Below are 14,001 nucleotides of genomic sequence, written 5' to 3'. Positions count from 1 at the left end.
ACTTTTTTCGGATGAAAGCAAATTTTGCATGTCATTCGGAAATCAAGGTGCCAGAGTCTGGAGGAAGACTGGGGAGAAGGAAATGCCAAAATGCCTGAAGTCCAGCGTCAAGTACCCACAGTCAGTGATGGTCTGGGGTGCCATGTCAGCTGCTGGTGTTGGTCCACTGTGTTTTATCAAGGGCAGGGTCAATGCAGCTAGCTATCAGGAGATTTTTGAGCACTTCATGCTTCCATCTGCTGAAAAGTTTTATGGAGATGAAGATTTCATTTTTCAGCACGACCTGGCACCTGCTCACAGTGCCAAAACCACTGGTAAATGGTTTACTGACCATGGTATTACTGTGTTCAATTGGCCTGCCAACTCTCCTGACCTGAACCCCCTAGAGAATCTGTGGGATATTGTGAAGAGAAAGTTGAGAGATGCAAGACCCAACACTCTGGATGAGCTTAAGGCCGCTATCGAAGCATCCTGGGCCTCCATAACACCTCAGCAGTGCCACAGGCTGATTGCCTCCATGCCACGCTGCATTGAAGCAGTCATTTCTGCAAAACGATTCCCGACCAAGTATTGAGTGCATAACTGAACATAATTATTTGAAGGTTGACTTTTTTTGTATTAAAAACACTTATTTTATTGGTCGGATGAAATATGCTAATTTTTTGAGATGGTTTTCATGAGCTGTATGCCAAAATCATCAGTATTAAAACAATAAAAGACCTGAAATATTTCAGTTGGTGTGCAATGAATCTTAAATATATGAAAGTTTAATTTTTATCATTACATTATGGAAAATAATGAACTTTATCACAATATGCTAATTTTTTGAGAAGGACCTGTATGTTCCGATTAAGATATGGAACTGATGAATAACAATGAAAGCATTAAATTATTCACTTTAAAATTATTCACACAATTTATGTTTTTGTACTACAATATTGCTTACACGACATCCTCAACTTGAAACAGTTTTAAAGCAATATTAAAACAATATTATTTAAACAATTATTTTTTTAGTAATTAGCAAATAAGAATATTAAATAATTATACCAGAATTATGCAATTATATCCTGTTTAATGTTTTAGGTCAATGACAAAAATGGCAAAATCTACTCAAAGTACTGAAATTCATTTAAAATTCGCCCTACCAATATAATACTGGGCAAAAATAAAACACGTGATTTTTTTTTTTTTTTTACATGTTCTACATTATCAATTTAATATTTTTATCCACAGTTTTTTTATTTATTTATCTTACTAAGGTCAATGTCCTTGAAACAATCTTTTTATTTTAATTTTCCTTCATGTGGTATATATATATATATATATATATATATATATATATATATATATATATATATATATATATATACATATATATAAACTTTTATGCCCAGAATATATGTCCAATAATATAATATTATTCCAAATGCACATGTAACAATAACAATACATTATTTGCAGTTTTTACATAATGCTTTGAGTATTACATTATTGTTGTAATAAAATGTTCATATACAATAATAAACATAAAATAAAATAAAAAAATGTATATCTCTATATATCTATTTACAGTATCATTTGATAACATGATTTGTCAATTTGTAAATCATATTTCTATTCTGAGATATCTGATATCAGACGATTCTGGCCACTAATAATGTGCCGGTTTTCAGTCTGAGCTGAACAATAACTCAAAGGCTCCAAATATGGTTGTTGTCTGACCTCTAGTGCCTATGGGGTGAGTTACAAAATGAAGTAAGAGGCAGGAAAGAAAACAAAAACAATTAGACCTTTTCCATTTTCTGTTAAAGCATGTTTATTTCTTTGTTTGTTTAACCAAAAACAAAATCAATTATTAATAAGACATAAAATAATTGCATCAATTGTATTATAGGCTATATTTTATCATTTAATGCAGCATGACTTCATAACATTCTTAATAAATGCCAAATGCATTAATCATGTAATGACCGTAATAAGAGGGGTGGAGGGTAAGCACTAGGACGGATGGGCAGAATTGAGTCCAGCAATTAGAATGTACATTTTACATGCGGGTTATAAGCTACAACTCAGAATTTGCCCCACCTATATTTATGGTCAGGAACTGCTACTGTGTTACATTATTTATTTGTTTCAGCACCACCACATAAATATAAATATTTAAAAGTGTACTTCTCAATGCTCATTCTTCTTATTTAATAAAAGGTTTTGATTGATGCTGCATCCATACCATTAGATGTCACTGACATCGGCCATGTGATATTACCAGCTTTAAAACATAGAAAGAGGAAAGATGTGAACAGTGCTTAAATTCCTGAATGCACCTTTAAGCAAACAGTCATTACTAAAGAACAAATAGTTATGTAATTATTTTATGTTTATTAATAACCAACACAGCTCTGCTCCCTGTCGATTTTACAAAAAATCAGCAATAATCAATCAGTTTGATCGTTACTTTTAGTAGAATGTCTGAAGTGGACAATCAAAATAAAGTTGAAATCTGCCATTTATCATACATGCACAGCAATGTGAAAAAAAAAAAAAAAAATATATATATATATATATATATATATAATGTAGAATTGCTGCATTATAATAACATTTTAAATTTAAATTGTGTTTGTTATTTGATGGTCTATTTTCAAATAACACTTCTTACCTTTTCCTGTTTTGCCTGTTTTTATTGCCTGGGGTCCGTTCTTCATACGTCGCTAGCTCAGTTAACTGGATTTGATTGTTGACGATTTGGCATGATCTTCGATTATTTGGATGAGGCTTATTTCATGTAAACAAGATTAGATCACGGCTTTATAAGCGGAGCTGATAAGAGAGTTCCTTTAGAGTAGCGTGATAGTGCACTTTTTGAGAGATATCGTTTTTCTCATGACTCGAGAGAGAGTGTTGTGAGAGCACTTAAAAGAGCTGTCTGTCATGACATTTGCAGTTTACCTGGCGCTCAAGCAGTTTTTAGGGGGTTTTGAGGTATTTCCAAGCCACTTAGAGGACAATTCCAGTGCAAAATGAACCTAGGGGTTAATAACACATGGGTACCGAGTCAACCGTTCTCTGGGATGTGTTTTCATGATAATCGAATGTACCCAGTTTTAGCTCGAACCACAGATTAGCTTATAACCCTAGTATATAGGGCATAGTTAATACCACTAAAAAGGCTCAAAATAGCCCCACACTAACACGGTAGCATAATGAGGGACCCTACCTGCAAACCGAAGCATTGAGAACTTTGTAAGTGTACAGACAGTTTAATAAGAAGATACTTCTTAAAGACAGTACACTTCGCGTATACAGGTAGGAGCCATCTTTAGTCTCGACCAGTCGAACCACGAACACCATGCTGGTAGATAGGAATTACGTTTGTGAAATCTAATTACATGGAAATGCATGAATTATATCTGTTTATTCAAATATATGGGTGACTAACTACAAGGGGTCCCATAATTTCAATATTTTTACCAAATATGGTTCGTGTTTGTGCTTTTCCCGGCTGCGATAACAAAATGAAACGTTACAATCCGGAAAGTTTTCACAGACTTCCTCTGCAGAATAGTGATATGTTGAAGCAGTGGCTGGTCGTATTACACGTTGATGTCGAAACACCAGTAGAAACGCTTCGAGAGATGGACTACCGCGTCTGTAGTAACCATTACGACAAGGACGACTTTATCTTATCCAGAAGAGCTTCCGAGCCTCCCAGAAGAAATCACTTCAAGAAAAGTGCAGTACCGAGAGCCGAAAGACATGTTGTGGATAATTTGGATGAGTTAATGTGTGAATTTGTTTGGTCATAGATCTACTAGACCAGAATCGTATAAGCTGGCCGTTCGTTTGTAGGAACAAGGTGGGGGAGGTGCAACACTAAACTTTATTTGCTTGCTTTTGCTAAAGCCTTTCTGCAGTAAAGCTGTAGGTATACCTTCATTGAAACTACATTTATTTTATTGCATTTCCATTGCCACTGTGTGAACATGGGAAGGTTCTTGGAGAAGTTGTCCAGGTGAGCTAACCTGGCTGTGATGTGATATGAGTGCGGCCGAGGTTTATTTGTAGTGTGGGGGTGGGGGTGGGGGGAGGACGGGGTGGTGGTTGGTTGGTCTGAATTGGCGCAGCTGTTCAAAATCCTATAACGCTAAACAAGAGCATTTATGCCAGTACAGACCACATTTGACACTATGACTCAATTACTGACTTTAAAAACAGACTAACCCTTTCTTCCGTAACAACCATATGAGATTCCAAGTCACTGTTCAGCTAACGTAGCAAGGAGTTCGTGGTTCGACTGGTCGAGACTGTTTTCCAAAGATGGCTCCTGCCTGTATACGCAAAGTGTACTTTCTTTACAAAGTATCTTCTGATTAAACTGTCTGCACACTTACAAAGTTCTCAATACTTCGCTTTGCAGGTAGAGACCCTCATTATGCTACCGTGTTAGTGTGGGGCTATTTTGAGCCTTGTTAGTGGTATTAACTAGTGATTTTTATTTTTACTTACTCTATGCCCTATATACTATCGTTATAAGCTAATATGTGGTTCGAGCTAAAACTAGGTACATTCGATTATCATGAAAACACATCCCAGAGAACGGTCGACTCGGTACCCATGTGTTATTAACCCCTAGGTTATCAAGATCAAGGTCTTTTTTTTTTTTTGCCAGTGCATGTAGGCTACATTATAATGTTTTAATAAAGATCATGCAATAAGACCTTCCCAATAAGTATGACTTACATTAGGCCTATGTGTCCCTTAGGCTTCACTAACGGGATTGGTGCCATATACTGCATACACACTTCCCCATCAAGGCTGAATTGGGTTCACAGTGTAAATGTGCAGGGCAAGTTACAATTACAATTCTTAATATTCCAGATTAGTAATATTATTATATCAAATAAAAAAAAGGAACAGAATCCAAAAAATATGCAGTTTACTGACTAAAATGACTTAGATGGTGTGTAACGTCCTGGTTGCGTATGCAACCCACCGTTCCCTGAAGGAGGGAACGGAGGACATAGTCGACGGTCGACTGAATTGGGATCACGCTAGGGAGCCTATCATCTTCGATTACTATTGAACGAGCCAATGGAATTTGGCGTGCGTGATTTGCATCACACACTCCGCCCCCGCGTAGTCGACGTAGTCGACGGAATTGGGATCACCCTTTGAACACGCCACTAACGCTGCCACCTACAGTGCCTAAACCAAAGCCTCCTGATGCCCCCGCAAATTTAAGGCGGGGAAGGACAGGGCTTAGGCCAGGGAAGTCACTGCTGTTCCTACAGGACCACTGGGAAAGCGTTCCCCGTACATTGGAAGGAAGGGACGCTGCGGAAGCCACATCCAACCCAGAGGGAGGTAACGTGGAGAATACACACATGAACTGGGCGGAAAACCGGGCAGTCTAACATATGGAATGTCACTTGGGTGGCTCTAGCCTAAGACGGGGGAGACACACCGGACAGTGACGGCAGAGAGACTCTGCCGAGGGAAGACACGGGCTCGCCGCAGGGAGCCGTATCGTGGAAGAATACACATATGGGGTCGCCGTAGGGACCGCAACATATGGACCCAGCCTAACACAGGTTCCACACTGCTTACGAGTGGTAGGCCTAACACCAGACGTTCCACACGTCCGACGTCGGAGGGGTGTGGAGGAACTCAACAGGGTTCAATTTTAAGGGAACTCAACTGGAGTAGAAAGGCGCACGTATCCAGTCCATAGGAGGGGAATGGCGCAGCAAGCCGACACTTGAACCGGGCTCACGGTGAAACTGGCTTCATGAGAAGGGAGCCCACGGGAAGCAGCGGTTCAACTAGGTGTCGTCCAGCCCCCAACTCTAGAATCTGTTTAGCAAAGCATATCGTCAACGCCCAGGCGGAGCACTTTACACTCATCATAGAGGAGCTCAACACCTAAGTGGACATGTTGCATCTCGGATTTTTACCGAAATGAAGGCAAGCACTAAGTGCAACTTTTGCATGGAAACAGCCTTCCCTCTCTGCTGAATACCAACAGATATTTGTAGAGCTGGTCTGAGGTCTATGGCTTGCGTTCTGTACACGTCCAAGCGAACGGACAGAGAAGCCAGGGCTGGATCTGCCTCCTCCAGGGCAGCGCTTGCAGGCTCACCACCTGCTCCTATTACGGGAGAGGTAGGAACCTTGGGCACAATCCGAGCCGGGGTCTCAGCTTGTGAGAGTTAGCCGGCCCAGACTCCAGGCACAATACGTTGACCGAAAGCGAGCAAATCCCTACCCTCTAGTAGAGACTACGCGAGCAGGAGAACTGATATAACAGAATTTTCAACTCACTGCCTGCAGTGGCTCAGGGACGGTCTCTGCAGTGCAGTCGCACCAGGACAAGGCCCAAGAGGATAAAGAGGGACGCAAGGATTTACAAGACCTTGCTCCTCAGGAACCTGACGATCAGAACGTGCTTCTGCACACTTCTGCAACACGATGAGCGTCATTTAAACACCGAGGCAACATCATTTTGAGGGTAAAGGAAAACAGCCTACTCCAACCCATTTTGCAGGAAAGAGAGCACTGAAGTGATCGAAAGCTTTCAGGATCTCCTTTGGAGAGAAGACGGACTCAACGACTAGGTTCCACTTCTAAAGGCGTAAGCATGCTACCCATTTCTAGGGGGTGCTTGCAGAAGTGATGGTAACTATCACATGCCCTGTGATAGCCACCAGAACCTCTGCGTTCAGATGTAAGACCGCCCGGAATCTCCGGGGGAAGAACGCGGGTGCCCTCGTGCCCCGTCCCTGAAAGAGTTTTCAGGGGAAGTCAGGAAGGCTGTCGATGGGAACCAGGTCTAGTTGGGCCAATAAGGGGCAACTATGAAGACCTGTTCCTCCTGACTTAGCACGTAGGTGCAAGCGACGGGCGCAAAAAGAAAGGAGTGTTGCTCAACACAACATGTGAAGATCACTGGGCTTCAGGAGCATCTTCTGCTCAGCACTTAGAGTGTGACAAGTTCACTGAGCTTCAGGAGCATTCCTGCTCAACACCTGAGTGTGATAAACTCACTGAGCTTCAGGAGCATTTCTGCTCATCACTTGAGTGCGAAGAACTTCACTGAGCACCAGGAGCATTTCTGCTCAGCACTTGAGTGTGACAAGTTCACTGAGCTTCAGGAGCATTCCTGCTCAACACCTGAGTGTGATAAACTCTCTGAGCTTCAGGAGCATTTCTGCTCAACACTTGAGTGCGAAGAACTTCACTGAGCACCAGGAGCATTTCTGCTCAGCACTGCGTGTGACGAATTCATTGAGCTACAGGAGCATTTCTGCTCAACACCTGAGTGTGATGAACTCACTGAGCTACAGGAGCATTGCTGCTCAACACCTGAGTGCGATGAACTTCACTGATTTTCAGGAGCAGTTCTGCTCAACATGAAGTGTGATGATTTCACTGACTCGAGCAGGCGCAAGGCGACCATGAGTCACAGTCACTTTTAGAAGGCTCACTGGGGTTAAACGCATTCCTGCGGGCCCCTGGGGCAGCTGAGACCCAGTGTTTGTCCAAGGGTAGTCCGCTCGGTTTACACAAACACTGGCGGAAAGATGAAACCGGGGGGGGGGGGGGGGGGGGGGCAACTGAGCGGCCCCGGAATGATCATGACCCAGCTGGACCCAGGGGATGGAGTCTCGACTTGCCCTGGCTATAACTGTCGTGAGGCTCGATGGCGGCACGATTGAGTAAAGCGGGAGGAGTGGAACAAAGCGTCCTCAGAAGCTTTTGACTCCAAGGAGGAGGTGACGGGTGAGTTGTTACAGGAACTTAAAAGACGCCCTTTGTCCATGGCCCCTCTGTTGAAGAGGGTTTGGCAGCAGACCGGGATGAACTATAGTCACACAGGGTGAGCTGCTCTGCCACGGTCACCTCGGGACTCGATCATGAAGCTAGCGCTGAAGCGGTCACATATGGAGGAAGCCAAAGGCTGCGACTACCATATACCCTAGGAGCCTCTGAAAGTTCTTTCAGTGGGACCCTTTCTCACTTCAACACCAGCTGAACACATTCTCATTGGAGAGACGTGTTAGACCGAGTCCCTCTCCAAAACTGAAAAAGAGATACTCAGCCCGTGGGCGAGATTACTCTCTTCCAGTTGACCTGAAGACCCAACGGGCTCTGGAGCACTCGAGGGAAGGACACTGTACTGATACTCCACCCTTAGACGCAACACACAGGATGGCCTGCGTTGCGGAAGGTAGAGATCTGAAGCACATGTCTTTCAGGTCGGAGCTGCAGACCAGTCTTGGGCCAAGATGGTCACGACTCACCACCTAGTAGCACGAAGAACGAGTTTGCAACTGGCCTTCGTACCGGCTGGAGGAGCGGCTATATCAAATCCTTCGCCAGCAGGATAAGATAAGCACGCACAAGTCAGGAGCACTGCTCCACACTCGGTGTGATGAACATCACTGAATTTTCAGGAGCACGTCTGCTCAACACCTACTGTGATGATTATCACTGACTTGAGCGGGGTAGCCGAGCCTGAGGTGGGGCAGCAAAGTAGAGATACTGGTGTTAGTGTGCAGTGCAACACTTACCTGTCTCCACTAGCGGCAGGGGGACGTGAGAAGGCGGATGACCGGGTCCTCGAACGCCCCAAGCTGCCTGCTGGCGACCAAGGGAAGCTGGGGGATGTAAGGCTATTACAGGGTCACACCCGCCAGACTGGTCCACTTGGGACTGAAGTGGATTTCAGAATATTTTTCTCTCTTTTTCTGAATATGTGGGTACTGCTGACCCCGTTTTTATAGGGGCCAGCGGCGGAACAGACACACACATAACAAAAAACTCCAGCCGGCCCTCCAACCAGCCAGAGGGAGTGGATCGGCGACCACTCCACGAGCAACTCCTCCATCCCTGAGAGCCCGTCCAGGTTCAGCGTTTTCTTTTGCGCTGATGCTTACCACCTGGCTTGGCAGCGCCTGGAGCAGGCTGGGTGCCCCTTCCGCGGCCGGCTCCACGCCGGAACCTGGGTGAAGGCTGCTGCGATGGTCCGGCGGGAGCTGAAGCGGCTGCAGGCGGACGCCCTCGGCGACGAACAGGCGGAGGATCTGACCTCGGCGGGCGGGTGAAGGCAGCAGCGTCCCTCCGAGGCAGGATGTGCCGGATGGCCTCCGTCTGTTTCTGAGCTGTAGAGAACTGTTGGGCAAAGTTCTCCACAGCGTCGCCGAATAACCCAACCTGGGAAATGGGAGAGTCCAGGAACCGAACCTTGTCCGCTTCTCTCATATCGGCCAGGTTGAGCCAGAGATGGCGCTCCTGGACCACAAGTGTGGACATCGCCGAACCGACCGCGCGAGCTGCAACCTTCGCCGCCCGAAGGGCGAGGTCAGTTGGAGTGAGGAGCTCACCCATGAGCTCACGGTCCGAACTACCCTCGTGCATGTTCATGAGTGCCTGGGCCTGGTGGACCTGGTGCAACGCCATGGCATGCAAGGAGGAAGCGGCTTGCCCACAAGCTTTGTAAGCCTTGCCCGTAAGAGCGGACGAGAACTTACAGGCTTTAGAGGGGTGACGAGGATCACCTCTCCAGGAAGCGGCCGCCGTTGGGCATAACTGCATCGCAACGGCCCGCTCCACCTGAGGGATAGCTTCGTAACCCTTCACCGCTCCCCCATCAAGGGTAGTGAGGGGGGAGGAGCTACTCAGGCGGTTTCTGGCAGAGAAAGGTGCCATCCATGCCCTCGTAAGCTCCTCATGCACTTCAGGAAAGAAAGGAACCGGGGCGGCGGACTGAGAACCAGTACGGCCCGCACCGATACACCAATCATCCAACCGAGACGGCTCGGGACACGGTGGAGGGTTCCACACGAGCCCTACCGCCTCGGCGGCACTTTTTCAGCATAGCTGACATTTCTGGATCTGGTTCGGGCAACACTGGTCTCCCGGAGGGAGGCAGTGCAGCCTAGTCGTCATCTCCAGAGTTCAGCTCCCCCTCCGATGCTGCGATTGACATCGTATCCCCTGGAGGGGCCCCAAATCACACGGCTGGCCTGTCCATTACAGAGGGACCAGCGGGATCAATGGGGAGCTCCACCGGTTGCGGTGTGAAAGAGGAGTGAGGGACCCACTGGGCCTGGCCGGGCAGATTACCCCTCACTGTGATCCTCAGATCACCCAGCTTGGACGGCACCCCAGTCTTTCTCTGGGAAGGTAACCCAGAGGAAGAACAAGGGCGGGGCCCAGAGGTGGGGACTGTACCAACGCTTTTGACGAAGGCGAGTCTAGATCTCAACACCGAGATGGTCATGTTCCCGCAGTGAGAACATGACTCATCCACGAAAGCTGCCTCGGCATGCTGTAAGCCCAAACATGCGACACAACTTTCGTGACCGTCAGAGGGGGATAGTGCCAGACCAGGGGGGGGGGGGCAACTGAGCGGCCCCGGAATGATCATGACCCAGCTGGACCCAGGGGATGGAGTCTCGACTTGCCCTGGCTATAACTGTCGTGAGGCTCGATGGCGGCACGATTGAGTAAAGCGGGAGGAGTGGAACAAAGCGTCCTCAGAAGCTTTTGACTCCAAGGAGGAGGTGACGGGTGAGTTGTTACAGGAACTTAAAAGACGCCCTTTGTCCATGGCCCCTCTGTTGAAGAGGGTTTGGCAGCAGACCGGGATGAACTATAGTCACACAGGGTGAGCTGCTCTGCCACGGTCACCTCGGGACTCGATCATGAAGCTAGCGCTGAAGCGGTCACATATGGAGGAAGCCAAAGGCTGCGACTACCATATACCCTAGGAGCCTCTGAAAGTTCTTTCAGTGGGACCCTTTCTCACTTCAACACCAGCTGAACACATTCTCATTGGAGAGACGTGTTAGACCGAGTCCCTCTCCAAAACTGAAAAAGAGATACTCAGCCCGTGGGCGAGATTACTCTCTTCCAGTTGACCTGAAGACCCAACGGGCTCTGGAGCACTCGAGGGAAGGACACTGTACTGATACTCCACCCTTAGACGCAACACACAGGATGGCCTGCGTTGCGGAAGGTAGAGATCTGAAGCACATGTCTTTCAGGTCGGAGCTGCAGACCAGTCTTGGGCCAAGATGGTCACGACTCACCACCTAGTAGCACGAAGAACGAGTTTGCAACTGGCCTTCGTACCGGCTGGAGGAGCGGCTATATCAAATCCTTCGCCAGCAGGATAAGATAAGCACGCACAAGTCAGGAGCACTGCTCCACACTCGGTGTGATGAACATCACTGAATTTTCAGGAGCACGTCTGCTCAACACCTACTGTGATGATTATCACTGACTTGAGCGGGGTAGCCGAGCCTGAGGTGGGGCAGCAAAGTAGAGATACTGGTGTTAGTGTGCAGTGCAACACTTACCTGTCTCCACTAGCGGCAGGGGGACGTGAGAAGGCGGATGACCGGGTCCTCGAACGCCCCAAGCTGCCTGCTGGCGACCAAGGGAAGCTGGGGGATGTAAGGCTATTACAGGGTCACACCCGCCAGACTGGTCCACTTGGGACTGAAGTGGATTTCAGAATATTTTTCTCTCTTTTTCTGAATATGTGGGTACTGCTGACCCCGTTTTTATAGGGGCCAGCGGCGGAACAGACACACACATAACAAAAAACTCCAGCCGGCCCTCCAACCAGCCAGAGGGAGTGGATCGGCGACCACTCCACGAGCAACTCCTCCATCCCTGAGAGCCCGTCCAGGTTCAGCGTTTTCTTTTGCGCTGATGCTTACCACCTGGCTTGGCAGCGCCTGGAGCAGGCTGGGTGCCCCTTCCGCGGCCGGCTCCACGCCGGAACCTGGGTGAAGGCTGCTGCGATGGTCCGGCGGGAGCTGAAGCGGCTGCAGGCGGACGCCCTCGGCGACGAACAGGCGGAGGATCTGACCTCGGCGGGCGGGTGAAGGCAGCAGCGTCCCTCCGAGGCAGGATGTGCCGGATGGCCTCCGTCTGTTTCTGAGCTGTAGAGAACTGTTGGGCAAAGTTCTCCACAGCGTCGCCGAATAACCCAACCTGGGAAATGGGAGAGTCCAGGAACCGAACCTTGTCCGCTTCTCTCATATCGGCCAGGTTGAGCCAGAGATGGCGCTCCTGGACCACAAGTGTGGACATCGCCGAACCGACCGCGCGAGCTGCAACCTTCGCCGCCCGAAGGGCGAGGTCAGTTGGAGTGAGGAGCTCACCCATGAGCTCACGGTCCGAACTACCCTCGTGCATGTTCATGAGTGCCTGGGCCTGGTGGACCTGGTGCAACGCCATGGCATGCAAGGAGGAAGCGGCTTGCCCACAAGCTTTGTAAGCCTTGCCCGTAAGAGCGGACGAGAACTTACAGGCTTTAGAGGGGTGACGAGGATCACCTCTCCAGGAAGCGGCCGCCGTTGGGCATAACTGCATCGCAACGGCCCGCTCCACCTGAGGGATAGCTTCGTAACCCTTCACCGCTCCCCCATCAAGGGTAGTGAGGGGGGAGGAGCTACTCAGGCGGTTTCTGGCAGAGAAAGGTGCCATCCATGCCCTCGTAAGCTCCTCATGCACTTCAGGAAAGAAAGGAACCGGGGCGGCGGACTGAGAACCAGTACGGCCCGCACCGATACACCAATCATCCAACCGAGACGGCTCGGGACACGGTGGAGGGTTCCACACGAGCCCTACCGCCTCGGCGGCACTTTTTCAGCATAGCTGACATTTCTGGATCTGGTTCGGGCAACACTGGTCTCCCGGAGGGAGGCAGTGCAGCCTAGTCGTCATCTCCAGAGTTCAGCTCCCCCTCCGATGCTGCGATTGACATCGTATCCCCTGGAGGGGCCCCAAATCACACGGCTGGCCTGTCCATTACAGAGGGACCAGCGGGATCAATGGGGAGCTCCACCGGTTGCGGTGTGAAAGAGGAGTGAGGGACCCACTGGGCCTGGCCGGGCAGATTACCCCTCACTGTGATCCTCAGATCACCCAGCTTGGACGGCACCCCAGTCTTTCTCTGGGAAGGTAACCCAGAGGAAGAACAAGGGCGGGGCCCAGAGGTGGGGACTGTACCAACGCTTTTGACGAAGGCGAGTCTAGATCTCAACACCGAGATGGTCATGTTCCCGCAGTGAGAACATGACTCATCCACGAAAGCTGCCTCGGCATGCTGTAAGCCCAAACATGCGACACAACTTTCGTGACCGTCAGAGGGGGATAGTGCCAGACCAGGGGGGGGGGGGCAACTGAGCGGCCCCGGAATGATCATGACCCAGCTGGACCCAGGGGATGGAGTCTCGACTTGCCCTGGCTATAACTGTCGTGAGGCTCGATGGCGGCACGATTGAGTAAAGCGGGAGGAGTGGAACAAAGCGTCCTCAGAAGCTTTTGACTCCAAGGAGGAGGTGACGGGTGAGTTGTTACAGGAACTTAAAAGACGCCCTTTGTCCATGGCCCCTCTGTTGAAGAGGGTTTGGCAGCAGACCGGGATGAACTATAGTCACACAGGGTGAGCTGCTCTGCCACGGTCACCTCGGGACTCGATCATGAAGCTAGCGCTGAAGCGGTCACATATGGAGGAAGCCAAAGGCTGCGACTACCATATACCCTAGGAGCCTCTGAAAGTTCTTTCAGTGGGACCCTTTCTCACTTCAACACCAGCTGAACACATTCTCATTGGAGAGACGTGTTAGACCGAGTCCCTCTCCAAAACTGAAAAAGAGATACTCAGCCCGTGGGCGAGATTACTCTCTTCCAGTTGACCTGAAGACCCAACGGGCTCTGGAGCACTCGAGGGAAGGACACTGTACTGATACTCCACCCTTAGACGCAACACACAGGATGGCCTGCGTTGCGGAAGGTAGAGATCTGAAGCACATGTCTTTCAGGTCGGAGCTGCAGACCAGTCTTGGGCCAAGATGGTCACGACTCACCACCTAGTAGCACGAAGAACGAGTTTGCAACTGGCCTTCGTACCGGCTGGAGGAGCGGCTATATCAAATCCTTCGCCAGCAGGATAAGATAAGCACGCACAAGTCAGGAGCA

Source organism: Siphateles boraxobius, unplaced genomic scaffold, assembly GCF_051911475.1.
Source record: "Siphateles boraxobius isolate OS27281-9 unplaced genomic scaffold, OSU_SipBor_1 2, whole genome shotgun sequence".
NCBI classification, from domain to species: Eukaryota; Metazoa; Chordata; class Actinopteri; order Cypriniformes; family Leuciscidae; genus Siphateles; species Siphateles boraxobius.
Note: the sequence above shows the minus strand (reverse complement) of the source record.